Source organism: Carassius carassius, chromosome 7, assembly GCF_963082965.1.
Source record: "Carassius carassius chromosome 7, fCarCar2.1, whole genome shotgun sequence".
NCBI classification, from domain to species: domain Eukaryota; kingdom Metazoa; phylum Chordata; class Actinopteri; order Cypriniformes; family Cyprinidae; genus Carassius; species Carassius carassius.
This window is the reverse complement of record NC_081761.1, coordinates 13531487-13551549: the sequence shown is the minus strand read 5'-3', so window position 1 is coordinate 13551549 and position 20063 is coordinate 13531487. Positions and strand designations below refer to the sequence as shown.

General features: G+C 40.0%; 1 pseudogene; it reads left to right on the top strand.

Moving 5' to 3' along the window:
- The first annotated feature begins 693 nt into the window (after nucleotides 1–693).
- LOC132143279 (WD repeat-containing protein 19-like) lies at nucleotides 694–16488 on the top strand (annotated as a pseudogene).
- Nucleotides 16489–20063: the final 3575 nt, after the last annotated feature.

Genomic DNA, 20063 nt, shown 5'->3' with positions numbered 1-20063 from the left:
GCTTGTTTATTGACGAGGCAGGACAACCACCTAGAAGTGCATTACAATAGTCCAGTCTAGAGGTCATGAAAGCATGAACTAGCTTTTCTGCATCAGAATCAGATAACATGTTTCGTAGCTTGGCAATGTTTCTAAGATGGAAGAATGCAGTTTTTATAACATTGGAAATATGATTTTCAAAAGACAAATTGCTGTCCAATATAACACCCAGATTTCTGACTGTAGAGGAAGTAACAGTACATCCGTCTAGTTGTTGTAATCTATAAGATTCTGTGTGGTGTTTTTGGTCCAATAATTAATATCTCTGTCTTATCCAAATTTAATTGGAGAAAATTATTTGTCATCCAATCTTTTACATTTTTAACACACTCTGTTAGCTTAGATAATTGGGAAGTTTCATCTGGTCTCGTTGAGATATATAGCTGAGTATCATCAGCATAACAGTGGAAGCTAATTCCGTATTTTCTAATAATATTACCAGGGCAACATGTATATTGAAAATAGAAGGGGGGGGGGGAAATCAGTTGAATTCTATTTTTTAACCAGCTAGTTTCAACATTGTTGGCCACCCATAACCATCTCACCTTGGCTTCTTGTTGTTTTAATATACATGTTTTGACATACATGTTAAAATTGCATGCTTAAGTTATAACTTGCTTTTAAGTTATAACACTTAAAAATACAAAGAGATGAAAATCACTCATTTCAGTGTGTTTTTTATATACTGCACATATTTTCCTTTCTCTCTCTAGGTATGGGGATGGCTATATCATGATTGGATTTTCACATGGCTACTTTGTAGTCATTTCCACACATATCCGTGAAACTGGCCAAGAGTTGTTTCAAGCCCACAATCATAAAGACAGACTGACTAGCATCGCCATCACAGTCTCTAAAGAAGGCTGCGTCCTGTGAGGACAACTGGTAAGTGTTCATTAGTATGTATGCGTCATTACAATAGATGTTTATACAACTGCCATATGCCACATTTCCCGGTGGAGAGATTGACTTGTTGGCCAGTTGTCAAAACCACTAACTGTAATGTGATTTTAATCTAAATAGCTTAACTTGTGCTTTAAAAAGCATTGTTTTTGTTTTTAATTGTAATGTTACAATGTTCGAATGTAATGTGATTTTAACCGTAAACATACAGTAATATATTCCATAGTGCACATGGTTATGTTCCGTTCGTTTTCATAGCCTTAAATATGAACATTGTTTCATTGGACAATAAAAAATACAGTTTTTAATTATTACTATTTTAATTCAAATAGAAAAACAACAACATAGAAAATACTGAGAGGCTGTGGATTGCAATTCAGCCAAATAAATACAGATAATTTTTGGCCATAACGTCCAGCCCTTACAAAGTCATTACGTATTGATTTAAAGGACTAAAAGTTATATGATCCTCAGGCCTGCTTACTACTGTTACAACTCACCTTTAGCTCTCACACACATTCCACATTTTTCTCTGCCAATCATGAAAGTTTTATCCACCACTCATTGAAACTGAAATGTTTTAAGATAACACTTATATCTCTTTGTCAGTATTAAGATACATGACTTGACTGATCTGAAGGAAATGTATGCTATAGTCACTCTGGATGAGGAGACCAAAGGTATAAAATATTTTTTGATGCATTGATGCTCTTTATTTGTGTGAAAAGCATTAGTAGTTAGTTCTGTGTGTGTGTTTCTCAGGCCTTGATCAGATGTGTTGGACTGATGATGGGCAGTTGTTAGCTCTATCTTCTCAGCAGGGCACTCTGAATGTCTTCCTCACCAAGCTGCCAATATTGGGAGACAGCAGTGGTACCAGAATCGCCTTTCTTACATCCCTGTTGGAGGTTACAGTCACCAACCAGGTGGAAGGGGTAAGGAGCTGACACAGTACACTTTGAAAAAACAAACCATATCAGGAGGTTCTTTTAAGCTGGACCATTATGCAAATGTTTAGCAACCGGCCAGAACACACTAAAAATCATCTAGCGAGACCCTCAGAAAGAGCCTTCGCTGTTACATAACTGGGAGCTGACATGTCAGACCCAGATTGGGAAGATTAATAGTGTGGTTCTGAACACACATTCATTCCTCAACAACCCACACAGTGACACTAGTAAAGACAAGCACCAGTCGTTACTGCAACAGGCCATTATGCTGAAAAGATATTTTCATGCTACATTAGTTTGATCGGGTAGTTTATTGGGCAGGCTTAACTAAGTTAAACCAAATAATACAAACCTAAATGCTTCTGAAAGCATGGATGTTGGATGCATAATGTATCAATGATCATAACCGTTTTCACTTGATCGATGATCACAGCACTTCAGATTTCTTCAGCAACATTGATTATAGTGTGTGTGTGTGTGTGTGTGTGCGTGCGTGGTTTTCTGATTCTTGGAAGCTCTGAGCAGAACTAAGGCATGGAGTGAGCTGGGAAGGGCATGTCTGCATCACATGGAGGTGGACCTGGCCATCAGAGTATCCTGCATGATGGGAAACGTCAGCATGGTCATGTCCCTAGAGGATATACCACATGTATAAAATGGAAATTTTACTATACAAAATGCATGTTACTGATCTTATTGTGAGTAATTCATCCATGTATATGTTTCAATAAAAAAAACCTTTATTCAAGATGTTATGAAACAACAGACTTCTGTCCAGTTATTTTCTCAGCATAAACCCTGCCCCTCTCTTGTTATCAGCTGCAAGCTTGTATTAAGATCTGCCTCCATCCAACTGACAACCAATAAATTATTTGTTGATAAATAATTTTACTTAGATGTCACAATATGAAAAAAGACCTGATGCTACTTTGCGACTTTTAAGGCATTATGTTTACACTTCTGATCCAGGCAATTTCTTCTAAGGCAATTTTTTTTAATTTTTTAAATGATAAAACGGCAAAATAATTGAGTCAAGTATTAATCATTTTTTTACAGAATTAAATAAAATGCATATATTAAGTAAAAAAATGAGTTAATTGTGTGTAGTATGTATATTGAAGTTATTAATTATTTTGTTACCTGTACTGAAATCATTGCGTGTTTCAGTAAAGTCAGTCAGGAGCACTTTTATATGATACAGAAATGTCTTAATGGAATCAGTTATAAGAATCTCAGTTAGGATTCTTCTAGAGAAGACACTTTTTCATATTTTCAATGGGTAAACTTTTATAGTGGTGAACAGAAACTGCAGCATATATAATGTTTTTGGTGGGTGTGTGTTCCTGTTTGCTCCAGTATAAAACACCAAATCCATGATAGCTTTTCCATGACTTTCCATTAGAGAAAAAGAATATAGAGAGATTGTTCTCTTACGAGAGTTCTCTCATGCTGCGTCTTAGCTAAGACGCTACGGGAAAAGTCTCTTTTCACGAAATACTGAAACAAAAAATTATCCTTAATTTTGAATTTTTGTAAAGCGCATTTGCAGCAGTACACAGCCATAGGCGAGACGGCTCGCTCGCTCATTGGCTGCTCTGCAGCAAGTGCACAGTCTATCGAGCCCAGGCTGATGCAATATCAGACCAATTAGGACGCTTCGCGCCCATCACGCCACTTCCCGCCGAAACGGGTGTGGCCCAACCCTATAAAAGCGGGGACCGCGGCAGAGGATTACGGTGAGGCCGGGAGCCCCGAAGCCATCCTAGGAAAGCGCCGGTGTACGAGTCGCCGCGGCCGAACTCTCACCTAAGCGCGCCGCTGTTTCAGTTCCAGGGATTGTGACTGTTTCAGCGTCTTTTGCAATGCGCAAGCCTGTACGGTGGCCCGCTTGTGCCCACAATCACTATGTCACACGCGTCATGTGGTTTCTGTAAAAACGAAACCTGTGCACGTTCGTCCGGCCACGGCCGATGGTGCTATAAATGTAGTGACGATGCCCACTGCTCAGTGCCCATCTCCACATATAAGCACAGCCCTTCACAGGGCTCGCGCCCATAAAAGCGACTCAAGTCGATCACGCGCACTGCATAGTAAATGTGCCCACTCCTCAGTGCCCACAATCACTATGTCACATGCGTCATGTGGTTTCTGTAAAAACGAAACCCGTGCACGTTCGTCCGGCCACGGCCGATGGTGCTATAAATGTAGTGACGATGCCCACTCCTCGGTGCCCATCTCCGCATGTAAGCACAGCCCTGCACACAGGGCTCGTGCCTATAAGATCGACTCAGATCGGTCACGCGCTCCACATAGTAAACGTGCCCACTCCTCAGTGCCCACAAACACTGTCACACACGGCGCGTGGTTTCTGTAAAAACGAAACCCGTGCATGTACGCTCTGCCCAGGCAGACAGCGAGTCGAAAGCGTAAATGTGCACACTTGCAGCCCACAGTTACTCGCAGACATCACGAGTCCCACGGGACCCACTCAGCTCTCCCTCAAGCGGTTAAGCGCCGGGACGGGGTCGAGGAGGAGCGTTCTGCCCGCTGTGATCAGCGCGCTCCCCGCCTCAAATGCCACAGGCGTAACGCCCATGTTACAGCAAACCGAAGCGCCGCCGTTGCTCAGTCAACAGAGCGCTCTTCGCATCCAGCCCTTAGCCATTCATGCAGATGCATGTTCAGCGCTTCCAGGGGTTTTGGATTGGGTGCTAGGCATTATAAGGAGAGGCTACTCGCTACAGTTTTTTCGACACCCTCCGCGCTTTTTAGCGCACGTCGAAACCACGGTCAAAACAGAAGTAGCACGCATACTTTGGCCAGAAATATCAAAACTGTTGAGCAGAGGGGCTGTAGAGCCTGTGTCTCAAGCTCAAAGCGAGGGGGGGCTGTACAGCAGATACTTTCTAGTGCCCAAGAGAGACGGGGGTCTCAGGCCCATACTGGATCTAAGACAGCTGAACAAGGCATTGGTGAAACGCAGTTTCAGAATGCTTACGACCAGGAAGCTCCTCGCGCATATTCGCAGAGGAGACTGGTTCATGTCAATAGATCTGAAGGACGCGTATTTTCAAATACAGATGGCGTCAAGTCACAGGCGATATTGGAGATTCGCCTTCGAGGGCCAGGCATACCAGTTTGCAGTCCTGCCGTTCGGCTTGTCCGTAGCTCCTCGTACGTTTACTATTTGGACAACTGGCTGATTCTGGCTCAATCACGAGCGGAGCTCGCACAGGGCCGTTTTACTCGATTGGCTCGAGAAACTCGGTCTCAGTGTCAACTGGACGAAGAGTCGCTGAACCCCAGTCAGACGATACTGTTTTGGGTTTAGTTCTGGACTCACGTTCCATGACGGCGCGGTTGTCACCACAGCGCGCGGCGAGTTCTCTCCGCTGCGGCGCGACCGTTTCGCCTCAGAGAATGTCAGAGGATGCTGGGTCTCATGGCCTCAGCATCTCCGGTTCTGCAGTTGGGCCTGCTCCGCATGCGCCCCCTGCAGTTCTGGCTGAAAGCGCGGGTATCTGGTCGACTGCGTCTCAAGGTCAATCAGGGCTGTGTTACAGCCCTGAAACCCTGGACAGCAAACGACTGGTACCAATCAGGTGTAAGCCTGGGGACTTCCTCGAAAGTGAAGATGGTGTCGACGGACGCCTCCACTTCGGGATGGGGAGCGCTGCTCGAGGGCAGACCGTCCTTTGGCCTGTGGTCAGGCTCCAACATATCAACTGTCTGGAAATGCTGGCAGTGGAGAATGCGCTGACGCACTTTTGTCCCCGAATCAAGGGACACCATGTCGTAGTCCGTTCGGACGACATGTCTGTGGTGTCCTAATGAAATCGCCAGGGCGGTCTCGGGTCCCGAAACCTGTACAGGTTGGCAGAACGCCTCCTGGTACGGGCTCAGCGCAACTTGCGCTCGCTGAGGGCAGTTAATGTGCCTGGGCTACAGAATCTGGGTCCAGACAGGCTGTCCGGAAGCAACATTCCCACGGGCAAATGGTCTCTACACCCGCAAACAGTCCGGCTGTTGTGGGAGAGATTTGGCAGGGCGGAGGTGGACCTCTTCGCGTCCCACGAAAACGTTCACTGCCCCGCGTTCTTTTCCAAGGACGAAAGCGCGCTGTCACGGAGATGGCCGTGCTGCCCGCTTTATGCTTTCCCTCCCGTCTCCCTCCTTCCGCAGGTGATAGAACGGGTGAGAGAAACGAGATGTTCAATACTGCTTGTAGCACCTTTTTGGAAGAACCAACCATGGTTCCCAGATTTGATGCAGTTAGCAGACATCGCCCCGTGGCCAGTGCCGTTGAGGAGGGACCTCCTCTCGCAGGCCAGGGGCTTGATTTGGCACCCTCAACCGGAGTTGTGGTCCCTCCATGTGTGGGCGCTCAACGGTTCCCCGCTGATCTCTCAGTGGGAGTGCTAAATACCATCACTCAGGCTAGAGCTCCATCGACACGACGGCTGTATGCCTCGAAGTGGTCGGTGTTCTCCAGCTGGTGCACGGCTCGGGGATGTTCACCCCTTAGTTGTGAGGTGACGGAGGTTCTCTCCTTCCTACAGGAGCTGTTGGATAAGGGCAGAGCCCCATCCACGCTCGAAGTTGATGTGGCGGCCATCGCAGCGTTTTCTGAACAGCGCTTGGTCAGTCAATAGGAAGGAACGATTTGGTCATCCGCTTCCTTAGAGGAGCTAGGAGGCTGAATCCTCCCAGACCTCCGTCAGTCCCTATATGGGACCTCGCGGCAGTTTTGGAGGCCATGAAGGGTCCCCCTTCTGAGCCTATCCAATCGATTAGCCTCCAGCATCTGTCGTTCAAGACAGTATTCTTGTTGGCTCTCGCTTCAGTGAAGCGTATGGGTGACCTGCACGCGCTCTCGGTGAGCCTGTCGTGCTTGGAGTTTGGGCCTAATGACTCAAGGGTCATACTCAAACCTAGGCACGGTTAGGTGCCGAAGTCCCTCAACACGCCGTTTCGGGCTCAGGTTATTTCCCTGTCTGCCCTGTCGGTGTCAGGAGAGGATGGAGACTCGAGTCTTCTTTGCCCTGTTAGGGTTTTGAGAGCTTATGTGTCTCGCTCCGCTGTCTTTCGACAGACTGAGCAGCTGTTTGTCTCATTCAGTGGATGTTCCAAGGGATTGGCTGTTTCGAGACAGACTCTATCCAGATTGATAGTTGATGCCATAACGTTAGCTTACGCTTCCAGGGGCCTTCAGTGCCCACTGGGCGTCAGAGCACACTCCACAAGGGGCGTCGCCTCGTCGTGGGCGTGGTCTACTGGGATCTCCTTGCAGGATATATGTATGGCGGCAGGTTGGGCCTCGCCGTCTACATTTATCAGGTTCTATAACCTGGAGGTTCCCGCCTTACAAGCAAGGCTGCTGTCGGTATAGCCGAATCAGGGCCCTGATGGGAATTCTGAGTTCGTGAGCATTATGCGCTGCCGACTGTTATATGGGCAGTATTGCGTAAGACCCGCATTGCCACATTGGTCAGGCCTTGCCTCGACTGTGTGATGTTATATTGCCGCATCTACGGGTGCTGCTAGATATGGGACAGAGGGCCCCCCCCCCCCCCTTTCCTGTCCTGGACTCTCTGTGAGTCCCTCGGGTGACTGTGCACTGTAAATCCTGGGTGTTGCTTCAGGTTTATTGGTGTGTGATCCCTGCGCGCACAGCGTTTTACATGGGGTTCCCGTAGCGTCTTAGCTAAGACGCAGTACGAGAGAACTCTCGTAAGAGAACGTACTCGATTACTAACGTAACCTCGGTTCTCTCTAGAAGAGGGAACGAGTACTGCGTTCTCTGCCGTGCGTACGATTCACACTGGTTCGCTTCGGCGATGAAATAAATCAGGTGAGTCAGCCTTTTCGAGATCCTTTTATAGGGTTGGGCCACACCCGTTTCGGCGGGAAGTGGCGTGATGGGCGCGAAGCATCCTAATTGGTCTGATATTGCATCAGCCTGCGCTCGATAGGCTGTGCACTTGCTGCAGAGCAGCCAATGAGCGAGCGAGCCGTCTCGCCTATGGCTGTGTACTGCTGCAAATGCGCTTTACAAAAATTCAAAATTAAGGATAATTTTTTGCTTCAGTATTTCATGAAAAGAGACTTTTCCCGTAGCGTCTTAGCTAAGACGCAGTACTCGTTCCCTATTCTAGAGAGAACCGAGGTTACGTTAGTAACCGAGTACGATTACATTGGTCAGAAGAAGAAAGATATCAAACTGGCTACAACTTAAGCCAAAGTATTAGAAACACTCACATTGTAGCTTTTAGTTTTCTGTAATTTAATGTAATAATATATAGTGTTCGAAAAAAATACAATGTCAGTACCTGTGTCAACATGCTATCAGTCTGACAAAGATTCAATTTAGGTAGTATGCAGCAAAGCAGCTCACTAAGTTTTGAAACAGATGTTTTTGTCTGTAATATAAGAAAACTGAACTCTTTAACACCATGAAGTACTTTTTTTTTTAACTGTGTTTGTAGGGTATAGAAGATCAGAATTTGCTGGCTGGTCATTTGGCCATGTTCTGCAATGACTACAACTGAGCCTGGGACTTGTATCTGACTTCTTTGTATGCTATGGCAGTCCTGGAGGTAAAATAGACTCACACACACATTCATGAAAGGTTACATGTACTGTATGCATCTATACTTCCCAAGTCACTTTGACTATTGTAATAGTTGAGCTTTGTATGTGTAGATGAGAAGGGACCTACAGCATTGGGACAGTGCATTACAGCTGGATAAAAGACTGGACCCTGATGAGATCCCATATATTTCTAAAGAATATGCCATACTGCTAGAATTTGTGTAAGTCAGCTACATTACATAAGATAATTACACCTGTTTTGGAGACATTACATACTTGGTGACATGGACTTGTTTTCTCTGCTGGATTACTGTGTCCGACTGTGTTATCACTGATGTTGTAATGTTGTGTTGCCCTCTTGTGGTGATTATACAAATGCGCTGGCTCACTATGAGAAAGAAATGACCGGAAACAACAAAGTGAGTGTCTGCACATTTGTGAAATGATGATCAACAACTTTAAAGGGAATTCTTATCTGCAAATGAAAATTAAATGAAAAGGTTATTATGATTCCACCAGAGAGGGGGCAAGTTTTGTGCCTCATTGTGATGGAACAAGGCTTTGCTTATTCAGTGACCGGCTCGTATGTCTATTCGTATGGATGACATTCGTAGAGGAGCTAACCAGGCCATCAGCAGAGCTCTAAAGAAACACTGTGGAGCTATTCTGGATAGCATGAAGGTGTGTTATGTGTGTTTATTGTCTCAATAAATTAGAATGTAGTGGAAAAGTTCATTATTTCAGTAATTCAACTCAAATTGTGAAACTTGTGTATTAAATAAATTCAATGCACACAGACTGAAGTAGTTTAAGGCTTTGGTTCTTTTAATTGTGATGATTTTGGCTCACATTTAACAAAAACCCACCAGTTCACTATCTCAAAAAATTAGAATACTTCATAAGAAGTATTCCAATTAATAATAATGAATATAGTGTGTGAATATACTGCTGAGGTGGTATGGAAGACCAGGTTTCTTTGACAGAGGCCTTCTGCATTTTTTGGTCTCTTGTTTCTCATTTTCCTCTTGACAATACCCCATAGATTGTCTTTGGTGTTCAGGTCTGGTGAGTTTGCTGGCCAGTCAAGCACACCAACACCATGGTCATTTAACCAACTTTTGGTGCTTTTGGCAGTGTGGGCAGATGCCAAATCCTGCTGGAAAATGAAATCAGCATCTTCAAAAAGCTGGTCAGCAGAAGGAAGCATGAAGTGCTCCAAAATTTCTTGGTAAACAGATGCAGTGACTTTGGTTTTCAAAAAACAAAATGGACCAACACCAGCAGATGACATTGCACCCCAAATCATCACAGACTGTGGAAACTTAACACTGGTCTTCAAACAACTTGGGCTATGAGCTTTTCCACCCTTCCTCCAGACTCTAGGGCATGGGTTTCCAAATAAAATACAAAACTTGCTCTCATCTGAAAAGAGGACTTTGGACCACTGGGCAACAGTCCAGTTCTTCTCCTTAGCCCAGGTAAGACACCTCTGATGTTGTCTGTGGTTCAGGAGTGGCTTACCAAGAGGAATATGAAAACTGTAGCCAAATTCCTTGACACATCTGTGTGTGGTGGCTCCTGATGCCTTGACCCCATCCTCAGTGCATTCCATGTGAAGTTCACTCAAATTCTTGAATCGATTTTGCTTGACAATCCTCATATGGCTACAGTTCTCTCGGTTGGTTGTGCATCTTTTTCTTCCACACTTTTTCCTTCCAGTCAACTTTCTGTTAACATGCTTGGTGCTTGATATGAGAAAAATCAAGGATAAAAAAAAAAAAAAAAAAACACTGGTTGGATTTTTATCATTATAGGTGGAATGTCTACAAACACTGCCAAAAAAAAAAAAAAAAATTCTAACATCATGTTAAAGTGAATTTTGCATCTGATGACCCCTTTAAGCACCTATATCCTTAATTCAAGTTCTTAGCTGGTCTTGTTGTTCTGTTAGTGTGAATGTGTAAATGTTTGGTGCCTGCACAGGTTTTTCCTGCGCTTGAGTGATTATAGCCCAGCGATCCAGTTCCTGATTTTGACGTGTTGTAGAGATGAAGCTTTTCAGCTCGCTCAGCAGAATGGAATGACCTACTTCATTTAACTACACAGCACCATTTACAAGGCTTATTCAACAAAATTCTAAAATTATTTTTATCATGCTGTATGCATGTGTTCAGATGCAGAGGCTACAATAGAGGACTATCAGAGCATAGCGCTGTATTTTGAGGGGGAGAAGAATCATCTTCAGGCTGGGAAGTTCTTTTTAAAGTGTGAATAGTACAGCAGGGTACGAGAACTGTGTGTGCTGCTTGTGTAGATTCCTCTCTCTCTTTCCTTCCCATGCCTGAGTGCACTTCCTCTTGTCTTTTAAGCTCACACTTTTTGTCACACTTGGTTGCTCTTCCCTCTTTGCTCATTATCTCCAAAGGGATTCTTTACCCAACTGACTGTGCTAATTACATCAGTCATTAAATGCTTATTAATCTATTTGTATCTGTCTATCCACACACAGGCACTGAAGCACTTTTTGAAATGTCCAAGCTTAGAGATGGCCATTGAGACAGTGAATACAGCTGGGGAGCTACTATTTCACGCTTTACTACACTACAATTCACAAAATTTATCAGAAAGGGAGATGCACAATGATTATACTGTATATGTTTTAAAAAATTACCCGCTTGATATTGTAAGGGATCTTTCAAATGATTTGGATATTTTAGCTCAAAATATGTCAGTATTATCTCTAAATGTTTCCAATTTAAGACCATAATTCACAATTCACCATTTTTTTTATATTTAAGAAGCTTAAAATCATTTGACAATGTATTAAAAATAAATGTGTAAAATAAACATACTTTAGATGACAAAGTATTTTTCACAAATAAATATTTAATAAAATTATAATTAAGAAGGAAGTAAATTCTGTAATCAACAGGGCACTCAGTATTCTGGGAAGTTTGTGTGCATTGGGAATCTTATTTTTCAAATAAAACCAGATTAACACTCATTTTACATACAGCACACAGAGAAAATGACAAATATGGGCAAAATGCTTAAAGCACAGCATAATTTGAAATGACAAGTTAAAGTTTAAAGCATTCAATTCACATGGACCGACCGTCACACAGAGAACACGCGATCATGCTGGATAAAAATGCACTTCACAAGTAAAAAGGCCAAGCAGAAAAACTTGAAAAAAACATTGAAAAAATGCCAAATATCGGCTGACCAGTATGTTGCTTGATGCCTGAATTCACAATATTTTCTTTTTTTATGTTTTTATTTTTATTTTTATTTTATTTTATTTTTATATAGTTATAGTGTAGCTAAATAATTAGAATTAATTACTGTGTTGATGACCTAATCAGAAAAAATGTGTATGGCAAGAACTATGGTGATTTATATCTAGTTGTAAACAGCTATTGCTTTTTGTCATGTTGTTATGAAGATTATGATTTTATTACGGTCTGTTTAACAGGTAGAGGAAGCCAAGGATGAAGCTCTAACCAATCAGCTTATTGATTAGCTGATGTGGGAAAGTGATGGAATGCCAAAGGTATTGAAAACCTAACACAGATCTTAAAGGAACACTCCACTTTTTTTGAAAATAGGCTCATTTTCCAACTCCCCTCGAGTTAAACAGTTGCGTCTTAGTACAAAAAAGTACAATTACAAAAAAAAAAAGATTATTTTATGTAGCAAGATGCAATAAATTGATAAATAATTACATTCAAGGCTTCTACATAGTAAAAAAAAAAAATCAAGTAAATGCTGTTTTTTTTTTTTTTTACTTCCTGAGAAAATGTATCATATATATATATATATATATATATATATATATATATATATATATATATATATATATATATATATATATATAAGCAGCACAAATGTGACAGGTTCATGTGACATTGAAGACTGCAGTAATGGCTGTTTAAAATTCAGCATCATAGTACTAAATGTAATAATACTTCAAATTATTATTGTTTGTTGTACTGTAGTTTTTATCAAGTAAATAAAGCAATGGTGAGGGAAACTTTTAAAAAGACTTTAAAAAAATACTGTTTAAAATTTTTAAATTCTTACTGGCCCAAAACTTTTGAACAGTGGCAAATAGACCACAAAAAATTCTAATATATGTACTTGTGAATTTGGAGTCCATAAATGCTTATTTCTTGTTTGTTCCATGACCCTGCTGGGTTCATCACCACTTATGGCTCGAGGACTTTTACTGGATAGGATTCTTTTCATATTTTATTAAATTAGACACATGAGAGTTATCTAGTGGCTCCAAGCAGCTATAACATTGCCATTTACTTTGATTTTATCAGGTTTTTCTTTTTCTTTAGTAAATGTGTGGGCCCTCTTTAGAAAATCTGGGCACTGGACCCTGTAAATGTCTGCATTTAAAATGTATGTATATGTGCGTGTGTGTGTTGCAGTTGTACCGTTGTACTCATTTTCTGATTGGTTCCTTTTGTCTGTATCATCTCTCACTCATCATCTCTCTCTTGCGTGTCACTGCATGTGTGTAGTCTCTTGCTGTGAGTAGTTCATTGCATCTGCTGATGTTTCTCTTTGTGGTGACCCAGCAGAAAGAGAACTTCTGTGTGTGCGTCTGTGTACAATGTGAAATTGTGTTTGTGTTTCAATTCCTCATGCTTTATCACTCAAAATTCTGACTTCATGTGTTTGTTTAGTAGTTATTTGAACTGTTTAGGTTAATAGATTTAATTCAGATCAAATTATTTGTTTTACCTTATTTGGCTGCATCATATATATATATATATATATATAGTATATAGAAGTGTGTTATCAGAAAATTTTTTCGACTAGATAATGTTTGTTGGTTCTGCTCTTTCCTGGATGCAAAATATATATCTGTTGCGGTTGTACATGGCTCTAAAGCAGTACAGAGAGGCAGCAAGAACTGCTATTATTATTGCCAGAGAGGAGCAATCTGCAGATCTGATTTCAGTGTTTTTGATTATCTGTGTAGTGTAGGTCAATGGAGTGAGTTTACTACACAGATTGTCATTCACTGTTATTGTGTTAAGTGTTCATTTTTGGGAGCGTGTTGAGCTAATGCAGACTTAAAAGTGTGAAAATAAGAAGATAATACATTCTTAGGGGAATTCCCGGCCTTTGTTTGTGAGTGTATTATGTGTTGTAGGAAACTACAGGAATGCCCACAACATTTTGTTCAGCATGTATGCAGAGCTTCAGACACAGCACATTAAAATCCCAGCAGAGATGGCCACAAACCTGATGATCCTGCAGAGCTACATACCGGTGAAGGTGGGAAACACACATTACATTTACATTTATGCATTTAGCAGATGCTTTTATCCAAAGCAACTTACACTGCATTCAGGCTATGCATTTATTTGTTTACTATGTGTGTTCCCTGGGAATGGAACCCACAACCTTTTGTGCTGCTAACGCAATGCTCTACCACTGAGCCACAGGAACTTATGTGTGTCTTATTCTTACATTTGCAGAAAAATAGAAAAAAATATTATGCTAAAAATGAGTGAATGTTTTGCATTATATTACAAAATATCAAATCAAGTATCATATTACCATCACTCAAATGTTTGGTGTGGGTAACATTTTTTAACAATAATTTTTAAAAGGTAAGAATATTTACATTTTACAAAAATGTCTATTTCAAATAAATGTGGTTCTTTGGTTATTTGTTTATCGTGGATTACACAAAAATATTAAAGTTAATAGCAGGAAATGTTGAAATTAAAGAAATAGATTAACAAAAAAATTATAATAATAAAAAAAAAAAAAAAAAATTGAGCACCAAATCAGCATACTAGAATGGTTACTTGAAGGATCATGATGTGATACTTAAGTAATGGAGTAATGGCTGCTGAAAAATCAGCTTCACCATCACAGGATTTAATCATTTTTAAAAGAGAAAAGATATTTTCAATTGTAATAATAAGTATTTGACAATGTTAAAGTGTTTTTATCAAATAAATGCAGTGTTGGTGAGTATAAGAGATATTAAAAAACATTTAAAAAATCTTCCCAAATTTATTTCAGTTTTAAATTATAACATATTGTTAAGATAAAAGTATTATGACACCTTCTGGTTGTCATATATTAATATCATGAAATACCCCTGTGGTTTACACAAACACGTTAATGTAGCATAAAGCAGTGTGTGTGTGTGTGTGTGTGTGTGTTTATGGCCTACAGACACTGTCCCCATCCTTACATCAGCGGTTATTGAATGTCATCATGCTGGACTAAGGAACTTAGGAACCTTCAGTTTTGCCTCTGTGCTAATGAGACCAGAGTATCATAACAAGATTGATCTCAAATACAAGAAGAAGACAGAGGCCATGGTCCGGTAACACACAAGGGAAATATAATAAGAATTAAATGCTCCAATTAATAGCGTAGTTTTGTTTTAGCACAATGCTATTTCAGTGCATTTACATTCTGTTTAAACCAGTGGTTCTTGACCTTTTTGACTTCAGGGTCCCCCCCTCCCGACTTTTTTTAGCACAACTCAGCTTACATCTCGCAATTCTGACTTTTTTCTTGAATTGTGATCAAAACTGCATGTTATAAAGTAAGAACTGTGAGATATAATCACAATTGTAACTTTTTTTCAGAATTGCGAGTTCATATCTGGATCAATTAAACGCTGGATTTTCCTAAGTGTGACAAATGTACAGTTCATGACGTGGCAAAAAACAAAACGTGATTAGTTGCTCTATCTGTCAGGCATATAGCCTCTTGGGCGGGCCTTGGCCATTCAAAGCAGCCAAGATTCCCAGACATGCTGCCATGTGTCTAAAGGTCTGGCTATGCGAGACTAGTGAGATACAAACAAAAAAAGTCAGGATTTGCATGTTTGTATCGCACGGTTCTGAAAAAAAAAATCTGAATTGCGATATTTAAACATGCAATTGCGAGAAAAAAGTCAGAATTGAAAGTTTGTATCACGCAATTCTGAGAAATTGTTTTTATTTTGTAGTCATCTTTTTGTAGTCACCTCTTCTGGGCCTTGACCTCTTGTTTATAACCACAGGTTCAAACTGAAATTGTACGAAAGCAGCACATATATTTTAAATTAAATTTGCTCCTTTTGCCGTGACCCAATCATTGACTTTTTTTTGGTTTTGCATCGGTCGTCCAGATACTACTGAGGTGGAGGAGGAGAACTCTGTCCCCACAAGCTTACCTGACTGTGAACTTCTCTGTCCTGGCTGCAAAAACAATCTGCCCTACTGTATCGCCACAGTGAGTACAGACAACTTAATCTACTGCATCACTTCACTGCCTGAACACAAGCAGATCTTGCTCCGAGGGAGCGACCTACAGCTTCAGTTCCACAGTGTAAACATCACAGAAAACTGCCAGAAACCCAGGCCCTATTTTAATTTCCTCTCTAGGTGCTATATATATTTCATTCTTGGCTTGTCTGTAACTGTAATGAGAGGAATGACAATAAACTGAACTTTTTGGTGTGTATATGTAGGCGCACACAGTTACTCAGTTTGTCTAACAGATATGTGTGTCATTATTTTCGGGGTCGTCACTTGGTCAAGGAGGATTGGTGTGTCTGCCCACACTGTGATTTCCCTGCTCTCTATTCATAGTTCACTCAGTAAGTCTCATCCATCCATGATCCATCTATCCATCCTCATATCTAGCCATCAAACCATCCATTGATTTTCTGTGTTTGTATGTGTTTTTTTCAGGCTCTTGGAGACGGAGTCGGTTTGCCCCATGTGCGCTGAGACTTTAAATATCAGTGAGGAGAAAAAAGTTTTGAACCGCTCCAGATATCTGCAGCAGGACCAACTGGAGCACTGAGATCCAGAGAGCAAGAAAAAGAGAAATTAAAGGGTAATGAGAAAAATATCTTGCTGCTTTTACTCTAATGAGACCACTAATGAAACTCTAAGTCTAATGAAATGCACCTGGTTTGCATTTAGGATAATCTGCATAAAGTTTCACTACTTAAATTAAAAAAAAAATTTAACGTGGAAATTATTTTAACAGTCAATTTTCAAGTAATAGTTTACCCAAAAATGAAAATGCTGTCATCATTTACTCACTCTTGTGTAATTCCAAATATGTATGACTTTCTTTCCTCTGTAGAACATAAAAGATATTTGTAAGAATGCTGGCAACCAAACAATGGTGACCATTGACTTTCATTGTACAGAGAAAAAATAAAGAGAGAGTGACATTTCTCTAGATACCTTCTTTTATGAAGAAAGAAAGATAGCTATTTCCCTTTACATATTTCTTATTTATTTTACATAATTTTGACAGTATACTGTATGTCAGAGATTACACTTTCTAACATTTTTTTTCATAATAAATTACAATTTTTGAATAAAAATAATTTAATATTTAATATTATTAAATATTTATATGTCCTTAATATTTTCATGCAGGAACTGTTCTTGAGTTGTGTATATTTACACATCTGTCATAAAAAAAGCCTCCCATATTTTATTGCTTACTGATATGGAAATTCAGTGTTTAATACTCATTGTTTCGTGATTATTTTGTGGACAAAACAAAAATGGATGATTTGTGTAACTGTTCCCCTTATATTTCCAGTTTACAGAATGTTGAGAAGCCAGGACTGATATTCTTTTATTGAAAATGCAAAAATAATTTTTATATATTTATCAATATTGCAATAATTTGATCTTAAATAAAATGATCTTAAAATACAGATGAAAAAATAAAATTGTACATTATAAATGTTTATACATGTCTGTATAGTAACTAGGTGAGGTGGGCTATACTTAAAGGTACAATTTGTAAGATATTTGCAGTAAAATATCCAGAAACCACTAGGCTAGTGTAATATATTTTTTCCAGCTAATTACTAACAATATTTCTAATGTTTTCAACTACTTGTAAATCATGAGAAAATTCCCATTCTAAACAGTGACACGGGGGCAGTGCAGTCGCCCGTCAATGACGTTAGTTACCCTTTGTTACCGCCTTTACTGACGTAGAAACCACATGACAACAGTGTCGTGGACAAATGTGGAAGTAGTGTCTAGTGTCCAGCAAACCACTAGCTTGCTTCAAGCAGTTCCTTATTTACTTCTTGCACGTTTTATGGTGGATTGTGTTACTTATTTATGGAACATAATTACTGTTTACTGTCCGCCGCTGGTTCTGTTGACAAGGACAGCTCCCGTAAACGTAAGCGTACGGGCCAACCAAACGACCCAAGAAGAGTTTGGGACAAGAGGAGAGAAAGAGCGAGGATCAATATCGGTGTTGCATTTTCTAGATGGAGAAAGCTTCGCGACAAACTTCAACTAAAAAGAGATGCCAATCTCACTTGTGTTTTACTCGACAGGTGAGTTGTTTTGATTCGTATCTTTACAGAAAACGTATGCTATTATAATGATCAACAAGATTAGTATTATGGGGCATAAATGCCAAACGCGGGGCATCGCATCTCTAGACCCGCACGAGGACGCGTCTAATCCATAGTCTGATTGCTTCTTTGCATCCGTTAAATCCATGATTTATCTTTCCGTCTGATTAATGGCCGTCAGCGGTTGGGTAGAAGACAACAATTTTATTTTATTTTTTTGCTGATGAACAATCAAACAACAAATACAGAGAAAGTTGAACAATTACAACAATGAAATGACGGTGGATGACAATGAAAAAAAGAGAAGGAAGACAGTTAATATACTAAGTATTAAAAACAATGAAAAAAGGGGGTATGACTTCAAATTACATTTCACTCAACAAAACATCATACAGTTTCAAAAGTTTTACACTTTTTTTGTTTTTAAAGAAGACAACAAATCCCATCATTCCACGCTCCTTTGCGTCATCAAACCACACGATTGTTATTGTTTTGATAGTGCGCCCTCTCGTGGCCTTTAAAGGGCAACTACCAACATTTATAATAATTAAAACATGAAATTCTCCCAAACACTCCTTCATCTGTCATTGGTCAAAGAAACATGTAGCCCTGTCCCAAACTCGTTGGCTAATTGTTGCTATGTCAGGTGGCTCAAAACTAAAAAAAAAACAATGTTGAAAAAATGCACCCACAGCATTTATACTTTTGGGGGACATTAAACAGGTAAAGAAGCAAATTAAACACCACATGCCTCCAGTAAGTAAGGGTTAATCAACCGAAAGTTCAGGGTTTAGCTGATGGTAAGTTAACCGTGTTTTCTGGAATACACCCCAGCTTTAGTCTGAGTGATTTGTGCTGCTGTTTTATAGCTTGGCCACAAGAGTTCAGCACTGCAGTGTGAGCTCATGAAAGGAGAGAGATAGTTGATCTAATCACCCAAGTGCTGACATTTATGTTGAGCTGGACTGACTGTTCATCATACATGTGGCCTTAAACTTTGTAAAATAGAGATTTAAAGTCACTTGCTCTTGTTTTATATATATATATATATATATATATATATATATATATATATATATATATATATATATATATATATATTTAAGTGTACCTTCTCTTAAATGCTTCTGAGATTTAGGCCAAATGTTCTGGATTTTGAATTAGCTGGACTAATTAATGTGTAATTATAATTATTGGATTTTTTGAAACCTGATTTATTTGCTTTGAGATTCAAGTTTGTGCTTTAAAGAGAGAGAGAGTTCATTATTTACTCACCCCCATGTTATTTCAAATCTAGTATGACTTCTTTCTGTGTAACACAAATAAAGATATTTTGTAGAATGTTGGTAAACAAACAGTTTTGCTGACCATTGACTTCCATTTTATAGACAAAATAACATACTGAGACATTTCTCAACATTTTTTTTAATGTCCTGCAGAAGAACGTATATCCCTACAGGCTTGAAATGACATGAGGGTGAGTCTATTCCTTTGACATGTATTATTGGCCTTAACATCTTAGCTTAGTTGTCTCTTTGTTGTTAGTGTGACAGATTTTTTTATGAACATATGTTTAAGTATGGCAAGTGAAAGCAATAAATCAACACTCTTAAGGCACAAATGTTTTCAAATTTAAGACATATTATAATGTGGATTAAAAATACACACCCTTGCTCTGTCTTTGGACCTGACATCCAAACAGTGAGCTCCATTCCTCATTTGTAGTGGTTAAATTTGCCCGAGCAGAATATGAATTGTGTTCCTGTCAGCTCTGGACAGATGGTGTGTGTGTGTGTGTGTGTGTGTGTGTGTGTTGTATACTTGTAGAAGGCATGAAAACATGTCCCATATTTGGCATAGCATCTGTCTTGTTTTGTATTATCTGAGCGGATGATGTTGTGTAATGATCACTTTTATAAGAATGATATCACTCACTGTAATTGTATTTTTCGAAGCATAATTCACCTATGAAACTACCACATCTGACACAAGATTGTGTGTGTGTGTGTGTGTGTGTGTGTGTGATAGAGGAGTGAAAGCGATGTTTTACAGCGTCTGAAATGCTGAGGTAAGTTTGTAATTCGTAAAGACCATCAGGAAGCTGTCCAGCGTGTGTCTGTGTGTATGTGTGTCAGCGAGAGTTTGTGTGTGTCTCCTCTGCAGCATGCTGGCTTTATGCCACACTGGGAGCAGAATGGCTT